General features: G+C 44.6%; 2 long non-coding RNA genes across 2 annotated transcripts; both read left to right on the top strand.

Annotated features, from left to right (window-relative positions):
• The first annotated feature begins 256 nt into the window (after window positions 1–256).
• Window positions 257–6,452, top strand: LOC138917099 (uncharacterized). The gene is made up of 2 exons (XR_011424599.1): window positions 257–795; window positions 5,849–6,452. It is a non-coding gene; the product is annotated as an uncharacterized lncRNA (long non-coding RNA).
• Window positions 6,453–10,553: 4,101 nt separating this feature from the next.
• Window positions 10,554–11,836, top strand: LOC138917097 (uncharacterized). The gene is made up of 2 exons (XR_011424597.1): window positions 10,554–11,051; window positions 11,328–11,836. It is a non-coding gene; the product is annotated as an uncharacterized lncRNA (long non-coding RNA).
• The last annotated feature ends 3,593 nt before the right edge of the window (window positions 11,837–15,429 follow it).

The following is a 15,429-nucleotide window of genomic DNA, read 5'->3' as shown; positions in this document are numbered from 1 at the left end:
GCATTTTGCAAAACCTCTCCCACTCCCAACTACTTGCAAGCCTGTCCCGGCTTCAGCTCAGGGAGACCAGTTTGAGTTTTGCCTCCTGTCTCTTTGCTGGTCAGCCATGCAATAAAGCTCTTTCTTTTCTCATAGTATCGGCTTCTGTGGGCGTTGGGCAGCAGGCTCTTAACTCGGTAACAATATCACTACTGTTTCACTCTCAAAAGTGTCCCTGTTTGGATAATAAATTATACGGCCACCAATACAATGCTTCATTTTATTAGACAGAGTAGGAAGGGGAGCATCACTGAGAAGACCTTTCCATCCCTCACATGCAAGCACAACAACCAGGTCCTTAGGATTTTTGATTATTTCTTATTTCTCTCCCATCTGCCTTGTCCTGTTTCCCTCACTCACCTGTGACAGACCCTCTCAAGTCCCCTCTGTCCTCTCGCTCTCCATCTGGCCAGAAGATCAGAGTGGATGTGTTAACTGGAAGTCCTAATGATGGCAAAGGAAGTGGGGAGACATGTTCTGTGATGGCAAAATGAAGCTGAAGCCATCCAAGGTCCGTCTTAGCTCTTGAAATCTTTGGAGCAGAAGAAAGAAATGACCAGAAGGATGAATCTGAATTGGCTGAAGAGGCCTTCGGGATGAAGCTTCTCGGGGCTGAGTTCCTTTAAGAAGGAGGATAAAACAAGCTGAACAAAAAGGACAACTAACTCATTGGCTCTTTCTCGAGTGAGCATATCCAAATTAAAATGCCGGGAGAAAGGAAAAGCATCTTCCACAGGGATTTTTAAAGCTTAAAAGGTAACGTACAGCTTAAGAAACCTTCCTATTACTGCCAAAGCCCAGATTGGTGTATTTTATTATTGGTGTATGTTGATAGTCAGTTCACATTTATAGAATAAGTCTCACTATGTGAAGAAAAATAGTTGACCAGCAAAGGAAAATTTGGAGAGATGTTGTATTTCAATAGAAAAATAGATCTCTTCTGATTATTTAGTGTGATTAACTAAGTAAATTTGTAAACAAAATCTGACTTTAACAACATAAATGTTTGAGTGATCATAAGATACATTTTCTTCTTAGAAAGAACGTTGGGCAACAATGACCAATAAAATGAAGTTAAAATTTTTTAACAGATGTGACTCTCCCTTTAGCCATGATTTCAATTTAATTTGGAGCCCTGAAAAAACGATGTGATGACTTTTGCTTCTGATAATAGTAGGCAGGGTAATTCAGCTCAGGTCTCATAGTGATGAGACTCAAAACCCAGTCAGAAGACAAAACACATCTGCTTGAAGGCATCAGAGAGTTAACAAAAGAGTGAAGAATTACCAGCCCAGAATCCAGGAAAGGAAGGAGGCTCTGCAATGTGAGCCTGGCCTTGAGGGCTGCCTTTCTCCTGGGGACATACACCAACTCCAGGGCTGCTGGCTGGGAGGCCAGTTAGCTTTCTTTTTTTCTTTTTTTTTTTTGGTAACATTTTATCAAAGTAAATTATACATACTTAAAGGTGCACAAATCATAAGTTTACAGCTCAATTAATTTTTACAATGTGAATATAGACACCCAGACAAAAAAATAGGACAGCATCCCAGAAAACCCCTCACAGTCTTTTCCAATCTCTGCCTGCCCCCACAAAGAATGACTGCTAACACAACTTCAAATATACAGATGATTTTTGTCTGGTTTTGCACTCTGTTTAAACATAATCATGCAAAGTACAATTTTGGTACATCCATACAATGGAATACTATGCAGCAATGAAAAATGAACAAATTGGAGTTACATACAATAATATGGATGAATCTCACAAACAACAAATTCAGTGAGAAAAACCAGACACTAAACAGTACAAGTAAGTTTAAACACACACAAAAAAACCAAACTATAGTATTTAGGGATGCATTTTTGGTGGTAAAACTATAAAGAAAAGCATAAAAAGAAATTGTGACTGTAAAAATCAGGATATTGGTTACTATTGGAGAGGTAGGAGGGTGTAATATTGGTAGTGGGTCCAAATTGTGGGAGGGGAAGCTTCTGGAAGACGGGCGTAGGGAAGGAAGACAAATCCTCTAACCAATGGGTCCTTCTGGCTGGGCTATGAATTAAATTCACCTGAGACAGAAAAACAGGAGAAAATTAACCAAAGCTTTATAGCATGTATACATGGGAGAGACTCAGGAAAACTGGGTAACTCACCAAAATGGCCAAGCTGCCAGCTTAAATATCATCTTCAGCTAAAGACAAAGGAAGGTGTTGGAGGCAGCGGTCTGAGCCTTCAAAGGGGAGGCAGGCAATTCACATGGAAATGGAAAAGCAAATTTTGATAAATAGAAATCTGATAAGAGTGGGCTTAGCAAGGACCCTCCCAGTCTACCAATATTCAGAGTTATCTATGGCAATGGCCTGTCCTGGGGACAGGCCTTCTATCTTAAATTTCTTTCAGGCCATTCAGGGGAGGGTCAAAGTTTCTTTCAGAGTCTTTTGTTCTTGAAAATGATGAAGGCAAAGCGACATAGTGTGAGGTGGCCACTCTGATCCTCCACACTAGGAATGTTCTACGTCTTGACTGAGTGGTGGCTACGTGGTGGTTCATTTGGTAAAAATCACTGAGCTCTACTCTGGTGTACTTTTTTGCATGTGTGTTATACTTCAAAATAAAGAGGTTTTGAAACTGCTTAACGAAATGACATGGTTATAACCCATGATATAACTTATTTGGCTGCCCTGGGAAATCATATAATTGCCTGAAAATGTGAACACCTACGATCACCACGAGTTAGTTCCACATCCAGGGTCAGTTGGGCGCATTCCAGGTCTCCCGGCAGGCTCGGGGCTATGCTATATTTTGAAATTTTCAACTGTGGAGATCAGAAAGAAACCCCGCTAATCCCCTGCATTATATATTTGTAGCAAATAATAGAAACCAACTTGAGTTAGCTTAAAAAGGAAAAGAGGACAGTCTTTCCCCAGGATCTAACCTTAGGACTGTAGACACCCACAGGAGGGACCCACCGGGACCTGAAAGGACACCAGCCGACCGAGGCAGCCCTGCCCTCAGGATCTTTTGTTCAGTCCACAGGTTCTCTTGTCTCCGATTTCCTTTGTATATGCCCTGCATTCTTCTCTCTATATATAGACGGGCTTGGTCTGACTCTCATGCACAGAGCACAATGAGGACCCCCCACAGCTGCTGAGTTTACACAGCCCTCAGGTCAGCCACAGGCAGAGGCTGGGCTAACTATGGCTAAGTCCCGAGAGGGAATCTGCTTGACTCATCTTGACCCAAAAACTCTGGGCCCATCCAGGTGTATGGTGGCATTTCCCAAAGGAAAGATATAATGGTGAACTGCACAGATGGTCTAAAAAAGCGATAGAGCTGTAACGAATTGCACAAACCGCATACCTGGATGTTTAAAACAGTCCTTTTCCTTATATTTCAGAATCGGGAAAGAAAATGTTTGGTCTCTATACTAAGGGTTGTTTCTGCCCCTCTGCCACTGTCTAATGCAGCCATCACCAAATAGGTTTCCCATTTAAAATGAATAATTACTCAAAGCTTTAAAATTCAATTGCTATCATAAAGGACAAATCCACAAAGATGGAGAGGGTTCCTCTCACTGGTAAACTGGTTATAATTAGCATGAATAAAGCCAAGTCACAAACAGCAGAGGTCAAATACTGGAATCCAACATGCCCGTCTGGCCTCAGATCTGTCTTTTTATTTTAACGATTGGCACCTGAGCTAACAACTGTTGCCAGTTTTTTTTTTTTTTTCTGCTTTATCTCCCCAAATCCCCCCAGTACATAGTTGTATATCTTAGTTGCAGGTCCTTCTAGTTGTGGCATGTGGGACACCGCCTCAACATGGCCTGACGAGTGCTGCCATGTCTGCGCCCAGGATCCGAACCAGCTAAATCCTGGGCCACCACAGCAGAGTGCACAAACTTAATCACTCAGCCATGGGGCCCGCCCCTCAGATCTGTTTTGTTGGGCTACCTCGGTGTTACCCTAAAACTTGAGTTCCAGGCTGCATGTGCACTCTCCAGTACCCCACGAGCTTCCTCACTCCTCAGTAACCCCGACCCTATGGATTTACAATCTTATTACCAATGGATTCTAAATCATTGGTGTTTGTGGCTTCTTATCAATTTACATAATTAAATGGTCAATGATTGAATCTCTCTGAATCTAACAACTATTTAAGTAATTAAATAGGAAATGCAGCACATTCAAAGTAATTCTAGGTCAGCTTGCTTGAAATCCGCTGTCTAAAGCTAATTCACTTAGAGCCACTAATAGCTAATGGTTTAATTATCTATTCATACACTTACTTATAGTGAATCACTTAAAGTCTTATCTGTCACATTTCCAACATCTCTCTTTTTTCCAGCTTTGTTAAGATTTAATTGGCATATAATATTGTGTAAGTTTAATGTGCATAACATGATGGTTTGATACATGTATTTTTTTTTGGTGTGGTGAGACCATTTAAGACCCACTCTCTTAGCAACTTTCAAGTATAGAATACAGTACTGACAACTATAGTCACCCTGCTGGACATTAGATTGCCAGAATTTACTCATTTTGTAACTGGAACTTTGTATCCTTTGACCAACATCTCCCCATTTTCCCACCCCCCACACCCTGGCAAGCATCATTCTACTCTAACTTTCTATGAGTTCAGCTTTCTAAGATTCCACATGTAAGTGAGATCAGACAGCATTTGTCTTTCTCCGTCTAACTTATTTCACTTAGCATAATGCCCTCAAGGTCCATCTGTGTTGTCAAAAATGGCAGGATTTCCTTCTTTTTTATGGCTGGGATATTATTCCATTGTATATTTATATGTATACCACATTTTCTTTATCCATTCTTCCATCAATGGACACTTCGGTTGCTTCCATATCTTGGCTATCGTGCTGCAATGAACATGTGGGTACAGATATCTCTTCAAGGCAGTGATTTCATTTCCTTTGGCTATATACCCAAAAACAGAATTGCTGGATCATATAGTAGTTCTATTTTTATTCTAGGGGGAAACCTCCATACTGTTTTCCATAGTGGCTGCACCAATTTACATTCCCACTAACAGTGCACAAGGCTCCCTTTTTCTCCACATCCTCAGTAACAGTTATTATCTTTTATCTTTTTGATAGCCATTCCGACAGGTGTGAAGTGATATCTCATTGTGGTTTTGATTTGCATTTCCCTGATGATTACTGATACTGAGCACCTTTTTGTATACCTGTTGGCCGTTTATATGTCTGTCAGAAAGATGTCTATTCAGGTCCTTTGCCCATTTTTTAATTGGATTATTTGTCTTTTTGCACTTGAGTTGTATGAGTTCCTTATATATTTTGGATATTAACCCTTTATCAGATATGTGATTAGCAAATATCCTCTCCCATTCTGTAGGTCACCTTTTCATTTTGTTGATGGTTTCCTTTGCTCTGGAGAAGCATTTTAGTTTGATGTGGTCCCACTTGTTTATTTTCGCTTTTGTTGCCTGTGCTTTTTGTGTCATGTCCAAAAAGTCATTGCCAAGACGAATGGCAGGGAGTTTTTTCCCAACATTTCTTAAATAAAATGATTTCCTCCCCATTTGAAAATATTTGTATTTTTACATGCATTTTTTCTCTTTCGCCTAGTTTTGAGTATTTCATGGAATTTTTAGCCAATTCACTAAGTGTATTTCCACCTTAAGCTTACGTTTAAAAAAAAGCACCTATTAGACTAAATGCATTTCATACGGGACACGTCAGCAACTAATTGCCCTGAGGAACTCAAGGGGGGAGTCTGGAAGCATTGAACCGTTTTTCCAAATTGTTCTTTTTCCTTTTGTTATGTTAAGGAGATGCAATCACCAACCACCCTGGACCGGACCAGGCCTCACCACCAGAGCTGCGCCCATGACCTTTGCCTTACTTTTAATGCTAAGATCTTTCCCGAGGACCTTAGGCCTTATTACTGCAACCTGCAGTGTATGTGGAAGTGTGTTTTCCAGCTGAGCCTGAGCAAGTGAATATCCTCCTCTCCCTTTTGAATATTCATTCCTATCCGAAATAAGTGTCCCTCTTCCCTTTGTTCAAGGACACCATGACTTTGGAAATGATTCCACTTGGCCTCCTATTTGCTGCAAATATACTTTACTTTGTGAGACAACTCCTTCTGGTGGAGAGGCTGATTTAACCCACCAGGAGGGAACCCACTTTGTTTCAGTAACAGACATACAGAGCTTATCCCTTTTTGAGCGTTAACTATCCTTTTAGGAACCGTTTTCAGTTTTACCTACTTTCAAATATCCAAGGATCTTTTTTTTTTTTTCCAATTTTATGCTTGAAATGTTTAACAGAGCAAAAAAGGAAGCAGCAGCTACCATAATAAAAAGACATCTATAAACACAGCAAAGCCAAAAAGATGGAAAAAAAAAAAAACCCATGTAAAAAACCTATCATGAAATAAATATTTTACATTGAACTAAAATTAGAACGTCAATATTTCTCTGTTTGGGTTGATTACTAGTTAGCCAAGCTTAAGACAAACTGACCTGCTCGCATCCAAAGTTACCCAGTTAGAACGTGTCCCTTATTGGGGCAACTCTGGTTAAAAGACCTGGACCATTACTCACAGCCTCTCCTTTTTCTTTGCAGCCCAGTGTATACCCCATCCCCTCCCCACTAACATCAACAAAATGGAACTTACACTCAAAATATGGCTAAATTAAGAGTTGTGGTTCTTAAAGCAATAAATGTTCATTACAACAGAAACTCAAAAGGCCTCCTCTCTAGATGGCAGAATCCTTAGCCAGTAAAACCGTGTTCCTGTAATTCTCCAGCATGACATTCTCTAAAGACAGCCCTCTGACCCTGGTACAGCAACTCCATTCGCCTTTGGTGACGTACACAGCCACATCCTGCAAGGTCCAAGAGTCCTGAAAAAATTCCTAAAGTCAGTAATCCAGTAGGTCAGGGTGGGATGGCAGGGGCAGTGTATGAGGTATTCTGATTCTTCTTCTGGCAGCTTGAATTCATTGCCAAACGACAACTCAGTGATCCAGAAAATTCTCTCGCCCCTTCCTGGGTTTTCCTTCTTCTTCCGTTTCTCAAATCCTAAGACCAAAGTGGCGTTGAAAATAATAAGAAATTTTCACATATCAGAGGTGTAGGGGAGGAAGAAATTTCCTCTACCCACTCTAGGTTCCTCTGCCCAGGCTATGAATTAAATTGACATGAGACAGAGTAACAGGAGAAAATGAAACAAAGCTTTAAAGCATGTATACACAGGAGAGACTCAGGAAAACTGAGCAACTCACCAAAATGGTGGAGGTTCTCATCTTAAATACCATCTTCAGCTAAAGACAAAGGAGGAGGATGCCGGTGGAGGAAGTCAGTTATGGGAGATTACCAGAAAAGCACAGTAAACAAGAGTAAGGTTATTATGCAAATTTAAGTCCTTGCCTTCGGTGTCGATAAGAGTTTCTAGAGATAAGGTCTTCCCCCCTCTTCCCGGTATAGAGGGAGACACCTTACAGATGGAGATTTCCCTTACAATGTAAATGTTTCTTACAAAGTGTAAGTAAATTCTACTTTTTAGAGTTTCTCTCATGTCTACAGTTTTAAAAAGCAACCAGCCCAAAGTAATCCTCAGGTCAAAGAGATGCATTTGGGGTGGCCAATTCCAGTCCCCCATGGAGGCATATGGGGAAGTCATCAGGTTTAAACCTGATTCTGCCTAACTTGTTTTTCCCAACAGCAGCCTGACTTATGGTCTGTCAAACATGCACTGTACATCTGCTTTAAACATTAAACATTATCCCAAAGCAAATAATGCACTCTTTGAAGATAAGGATGAATGCCTTCTGTCCTCTGACATCAATACCAATGCTCTTTTGAAGATAAGTTTTTCTTCCCAGGAGCCGGGGTCAGGTTGACTCACTGTGTATGTGCTTAACTGCAGCAAAATATCTCCTTTTGACTCTGAAAAAAAAGTGTATCCCTGCACGCTCGGTGTCTGTTTTTTGTTCTGAAATGGTATATAATCATGCTCCAAACTAAGCTTCTCCAGATTGCTCTCTTCCTTGGTGGAGACCGCACTTTCAGGTTATAAGTCCTCAGCTTGGCTCAAATAAAACTCACCTTCTCTCTCTTACCAATAGATCCATTATTGATTATCTGCATCAATAGTGGTAAATGGCAGAGGTGGTATCATTTCCAGAGTGGACAAGCAGGATAATCACATCGAAATAGTTTAATTTAAGGTACATCTGTTGTTTGAAGAAAAATCCCTCTTTGTCTATGTCATTGCTTTCTGAAATTCACTCATTTGGAAGAGGCACTCCAAATAAGTGAAATTATATTATTCATTCCTCCAGATGAAGGTATTTGTGGAAAGTCACCATCATTGAGAGGTAATATTGTTGAGGTCACCACCATTACAGCCCTGTCTTTTCTCCTTTGGTGGACTGAAAGAGTAGTTTGATGTTATTTCTCCATATGTTTACCTCCACACCTCATCCCTTTTAAAATCTCTTTCTGTCCCTATCACACTAGTGAAATTACTCTTTCGAGGCTCACCACCAATGGCCAACTAGTATCAAATCTAGTGGCCTGTTTTTGGTCCTCATCCTACCTAATGTCTTCCCAACCTTCAGAATAACTGTCCACCAGCACCTACTGACGTTCTCTCTAGGCGATCAGGACACCAGCTTCCCTGGGCTTCCTCCTGGCCACTCCTAAGTCCACTCCTTCTTGGACTCTTTTTCTCTCTTCTCTTCCTCTACCTACTTCTTAAAGGTTTTCTGGTCCCTGCGGTCCCGCCTTTGATCTCTATTTGCACTGTCTCTATTTACATGTTCTTTCTCCTACATATTTAGGGAATGACACACTTGTTCACCCCTATGCCAAGCTAGAAACCTAGAAGCAATCATGGATTCCTCCCACTCCCTCGTCCTCCACATCCAATTGGCCACCAAGTTCTGTCCGTTTTAACAAAGAAACACTTCCTCCTTCTAGTATTTTCCTGTTAGTTTCAATGCCAGCGCCTTAGCCTAGGTCTTCATTGATTCTGGTCTGACCTATCACCATAGCCTTCACACTGGTCTCTCTGCCTCTCAAATAGCCTCCCCACCACAGTAGCAAGATTTGCCATCCTAGTAAACAAGGCAGATCTCTATTCCCCCAAAGCCCTTTTCTCTGCTTAAAGAATGGATTGAAAACTTCATTGCATGGCACACAAGGTCTCTATGACTTATTCTGCAGACCCCTCTCCTGTCTTCCTTCCAGAATACATTGCCCCCCACTCCCGGCCCTTTCCTGAGAATGCCTGTTGTGTGCTCCCTGTTCGTAGAATGCCTTTTCTCAACTTCCCCGCCTTCCCTATCCTTCAAGACGCTGGTTCAGATGTCAACTCGCAGGTTTCTTCCCTGAAGACTTTCCCGGCACCTCAGGCAGCTGCCTTACCCGCTCCTGCACTGCCCTTTGGCAGTCCATATAGATAGTAATGATTGCTTTTTCTCCCCAAAGCCCCCCGGTATATAGTTGTGTATTTTTTTTAGTTGTGGGTCCTTCTAGTTGTGGTATGTGGGATGCCGCCTCAGCATGGCCTGATGAGCGTGCCATGTCTGCGCCTAGGATCCGAACCAGCAAAACCCTGGGCCTCCAAAGTGGAGCGCACAAACTTAACCACCTGGCCACGGGGCGGCCCGATAGTAATGACTGCTAACTTTTATAGCATGCTTGTGATGTGTGCCAAGAGCTATACATCCATTATCTCACACTAACTCTTCACCATAGATTCACTAGGAAGGCATTAGTATTTTTATCCTGATTTTTCAGCTGAAGAAACTGAAGCTTAGTCAGATAAGGCGAACTGACCGCAGCCAGACGTCTGTTCAAGGATGAGGCTCATTTCGACTTTTCCACTGTCCAGTGGTTGTCAGCCTCCAGCAGGCATCAGAACCACCTACAAGGCTCGTCAAACACTGACCGCTGGGCCCCACTCCAGGACTTTCTCATTCATCAGGTGAGGAACGGGGTCCAATAACCCGCATTTCTAACAATCCCCCGGTGATGCTCACGCTGCCGGTCCCAGGACTGCACTTTGAGAACCACGTTTCACACTTTTGCTCCTCAAAGTGTGTCACAGAGTCTACAGCATCCGCATCCCCTGGGAGCTTGTTGGAAATGCAGCATTTGGGGTCTCCCCCAGCCCTACCGAATGTGCATTTTTATCAAGATACCAGGTGATTCGTGTGCACGTTAAAGTTTTCGTGCGCTCCTCACACACTTTTGGACCGAGCCAGACTCCAGAGAAGGGAACAGGTAGATCTTAATTTAGAGAGACCGTCTCTAGGACAAGGATCAGCAAGGAAAACTTCGGTCACCCCGGCGCCACAAGAGCTGGTCGCCGACCAGCGCGGCAGAGCGTGAGGCTAGGGACTCCCAAGTCTCGGCACCGCCCCCTCCACCGCCCAGTCGCGCCTCGCCCCGCCCCCCGGTGGAGCCGCGCTCGCTAATTGGCCAGCGGAGCCCTCGCGCCCCGCCCCAGGCTCTGCTCGACCCCGCCTCCACGCGGAGGGCGGCTACTGCGCAGACGCCGACGGTGCGCTCTCCCCTCGCGTCTACCCGGGTCCTCCGGACCACCGAGCCCTGCTCCTAGAGGAGCCCAGGAAGAGGCACCTACGTCTCGCGTCCTGCGGTGCCCACCGAGCCGCCACCCGGAAGTGCATACGTCTCCCGGGTTCTTAGCGTGTTTGTTGGAATGTCTGCCGTTTCTTTTTCATTCACCCCCACAGACGATTCTTCCGTGCCTGCCGTTTGGCAGAGATGAACAGTTCCCTGTCCACGTAAAGGATTGTAAGACTGGGTGGTGAGTGCTGTGCGTCCCAGGAGCTGGAGGCGCGGGGCCGGAGAGAAGCAAGCTGTCCCAGAGGGGTGCGCTCGAGTGGCTGGTGGGCGGAGATCTCCGGTTGGAGAGCACTCCTCGTAGAAGGGTGGCAGTCATGAACACGTCTCCGCCTGCAGGGTGCGTGGGTGCCTGCCGGTGACGCTGGAAAGGTAAGCAGGGGCGACCCTGAGGGGCTTGTGTGCATGATAAGAAATTTAACCAATGTCCTGAGTAGCTTAGACGGTGTTGTAATCCGGATGTATGAACTCTGATTTGCACTTTAAAATACAACTGGCAGCCGGGCAGAGTTGGAGGAGGGGAAAAATGGAGGCCGGGGTGGCCTGACATGGTAGATTTTTCGTTAGCAGTCTTGTGTCTTCCACTAAGATGTAACTCCCATGAGAGAAAGACTATCTGTGTCTGCTTCGTTCATTTCTCTAACTCAGCGCTTGGAAGAGTGACTGGCACACGGTAGGCCCTTATCAGACCTTTCGTGGATGAATGAATGAATCGGTTTGCCTCGATAGCACTTCCTAACTGACTGGACAGTAGATGAAGTGGGAAATAGAAGAGAGCGATCGCCGAAGATTGGAAGAACACAGATAGTGGACACCTGTTCAGTGGGTGTTTGCTGAGCACCTCTCCTGGGCTGACCACGACAAGATGCTGTAGGGCACCAGTCCAGGACAGGCTCCAACTTCTGGTGTAGTTAAGGGAAGGGCTCTGGGCCCAGAATCCAATAACAAGGACCAGTTGTCCGTTTCAGTCCCACCAACAAAAAATGTCAGTTTCCTTTCTGCCTACTCACATGACCACATTTGAGAAGTACACGCTTTTTTCCTTTGTGTTGAACATTCCCGTCCACGTGAGTAGAATCCATATGACTGCGACTTTAAGGCTGGTTTTTATTTCATTATATTGATGTATCATCATTTAATAAAACCATTCCCAGGCATTTTTGTTGTTTTTACCTTCACAGATATCCTGGAATGAGTATCTTCATTTCTTCCTTTTCATTTTTTTTTTTTTTTTTGCTTTTGTTGACTCTTTCCATAGGTGTAGATTACTAGTCAAATAACATTACATCTTGTAGCTCTTACCACACGTTGCCTCATTGCTTTCCAAAAAGTTAATAATGCCAACAGCAATATCCAGTTATGCAACAGTTACAAATTGATTATCTACTGGTGCCAGGCACTGAGTTAGTGCTGGGGGCATAATATGAGTGAAATAGACACAGAGCCTGCCTTTTTGTAGCTTCCAGTCTAGTCCGGGAGGGTGGCATGAATCACGTCATCATACAAGTGGAGAATGACAGACTGACAAATAGTGTGAATGAAAAATACCAGCCACTAGCCAAGAGGCTGAAGCCAGTTTTACAATTTCAGCAGCACTGGTGGTAGTATGGGGGGTTCATTTTAAATTTTACTAGTGTGCTCCCTGAGAAATGGTTTCTCAGGATTGCTTTGCTTGTTTTGGTTTCAAATTGACCTGAATTGTACCTTCCTGGTTCACCTGCTGCTTAAGGGCAGTGCTCTGTTGTAAATCAACAAAAACTTTACAAATTTAGGCCTCGGTTTTTAAAAGATGTGTAGCTGGAGTCTACTTATGAACTTGTCCTATCCTTTCCTTGGGTTTGCTCTTCAACGCGCTCCCCCTCTCCTCTGAGCGCTGGGCCTGTCTCTCTCCTCTTAGCTGAGGAGGCAGCAGTGACCCCGTGCAGGGCAGGCCTCAGCTTTGAATCCCAGCTCCTCCACTTAGCTCTGTGGCCCTGGACAGATTTCTGAACGTTTTTGAGACCCAGTTTCCTCATGGGCCAGATGGAGCTAATGACAGCACCTTCCTGGTGTGATTTTTCGGCCACATGTCATGTCTGAGCCTTTGTTTATGTGGGGAAAAATAGATGAGAGCAGAATCGAGTCTCTGGCTCCTGGCAGAATGTAATACCATGCCCAAACCAATCCTCGTGGGGCTCCCCAAAACACAGAGCTAACGAAGAAAGGAATGTGCGGGTTACACTTTCCTCTTCTGCAAACGTAGGATGGGTAACGCTCTCCCCCTGTACAGGAGCCCTCGTCTAATCTGGGCACGAGAGAAGGCCTCCCTGAGGAAGAACCTTAGAGCTGAGAACTTCAGATGCAGAGTCGTTCCCTCGGCCATCTGGGCCTGCACTTCTCTGGCATCCTACACTCTCTCTCAGGCATGCAGTCCGTCAGCACGTCCTGCCAGCTGTCACTTCTGACCATATATCCTGAATCCCGTCCCTTCCACCACTACCACTTTGGGCTGGGCCACCACTGTGTCCTGCCTGGGCCACCACAGCAGCCTCCTCCCTGGCCTCCTGCTTTCCTCTTGCCCCTACAGCCTTTTCTCCACATGGCAGCCAGGGGGTCCTTCTCCAATGGATCAAATCACTCTTTTCCTCAAAACCCCCTCATGCTTTCCCATCCGCGTAAAAGTAAATCCGGATTCCTTACCACAGTCTGCACGACCCTGCGTGACCTGCCCCTGGCTGCCTCTCCACCCTTACTTTCTGTCACTCTTTCCTTTGCCCGCTCCACTCCAGTCACACTGGCTCCTGGCTGGGCCTCAGACAACCCTTGCACATCCCCTCCTCGAGGTGTCTGTGCTTCCTGCTTTGTCGGCCTGCAGCGTTCTTCCCCCATTTACCTGCCTGGGTCATTCACATGCTTCAGTGCTCTGCACAGGCGTCCCTGCTCCAGAGCGGGCTTTTTGGGACACTCCTCTGAGAGCATCGGCTTTCACAATTCTTTTTCCCTGCTGTGTTTGTTTTCATAGCACTTTCAACTCCTGACACTGTTGTGTTTTTAGTATTTACCTATTCAGTTACTTTTTGACCAGTTATTTTTTTGTTTTCCCCACTAAAATGCAAGCTCCGTGAGAACAGGAATTTTGTTTTATTCAGTGCTGATCCCTAGCACTTAAACAGTGCCTGGCACATGGGAGGGGCTCAAATACTTGTCGAATGAATTAAATCATGAATGAATGAATGAATGAATGAGCCAGAAAAGCAAAGGGTGAGGGCACTGATGTTCCAGATAGAATGGACTGCATGTGCCAAGGACCTGTGGCCACTAGGGGTGTCAGAACTGAAAGAAGGCCTGTTGGGCTGGGGTACAGACCGGAAGAGGTAGTGATGGAGAGGTGAGGCAGAGAGTTAAGCATGGCCCAGCCTACAGAGGACCTTGTAGCTTATGTTACAAGATTTTGGCCTTTGTTCTAAAGGCAGTGAGAAGCCATTAAAGGGTTTCAGGTAAATTGAGAATTGTGTTTTTATAGCATCCCTCTGACTACTGGGTGATCAGTTGATGGTAATGGGACAAGAATGGATGCGGGGTACCAGTGAGGTGGCTGTCAAAGTCATCCAGGCAGAGATGACAATGTTTTGCATTTGGAGACTGGTTGAAGAAGACAGAGAAACATAATTTGGACGTAAAATTAACAGACACTACTTCTTACCCCTGTGATCCAAGGTGGATGGCTCTGCTAACTCGACCTGAAAAGGCACAGACACAGACTTAGGATCTCTTCTTTGGCACAGAATTGAGCCAGTTGAGTAAGGCATCCCTTTTTTTCCCACGTATATACCTTTAGCGGACTCTCATGGAGCTTTTGCCATGGGCCAGGCCTGTGCCAAGAGCTACAGCAAATACAAAGATGCAGAAGGTGCAGCAGGCCACTGGGGAGAATTAACATCCTAAGAGAAATAGCGCCCTTCGGCCTTCCTGTCCAAATCCTATATCCCCATCCTACTTGCACTTGCCTTCTGTCTTCCGTCCTGTGTTCACTCTTCTACTTCCTATTATGTACATCTTTTTATCCTCTCTTCTCATCCCAAGGCCCAGCCAAAATTAGTTGCTCCGTAGATCTTTGAATGAATGTGAATTTTTCTCAACTCTTAATGCTAGTGGTCATAAGGGAGCCAGTGCCCCAAACTGAAGTTTCTCTCAAGTTTACTGAATTCATATCAAGATCATTTCAACTGCCCAAGCCAAATAGAGAAGAATAACTTGGCTCCCTGACTCACAGGGCTATTAGGAGAATAAAAAATAATTCACAGGGCTTTGCAGCCGTGAAAGGTGTTCGGATGATAATCGTCTGCATCTGCACTGCCTTCCTTACTGTTGTTGGCTTTGTGTTTGTTCAACAAATACATATTAAACATTCACCTTGCGTTAGGAGCTGGAGATGCAAGGACAACAAGATACAGTCTGTGCCCTCATGGAACTTATATCCTAACGTGTACTGGAGCACTGTGGGTCAAGGGAAGAAGTCACTACCTACACAGTCCCACGACCTCACAGAACGCAGCTGCCTGAGGAACCGGCAACATTGCTGCCAAGTTCCTCTTTACCCGTGACCCCGCAGCGCAGGCTTCTCCCTCGGGTACACCCAGAGGATGCTTTATCTAAATACTATTTAAAAGATTGGACCCTCTCTGCAGGTAACGGCAACAGCTTTTCTTTAAATTCTCATTAACAGTATCCCGTTATGATGTACTCTGGTCTCTGGGCGTATGGGTAACAG

Source organism: Equus caballus, chromosome 13 (assembly GCF_041296265.1).
Source record: "Equus caballus isolate H_3958 breed thoroughbred chromosome 13, TB-T2T, whole genome shotgun sequence".
Classification (NCBI taxonomy): domain Eukaryota; kingdom Metazoa; phylum Chordata; class Mammalia; order Perissodactyla; family Equidae; genus Equus; species Equus caballus.
This window is presented reverse-complemented; position numbering and strand designations above follow the sequence as displayed.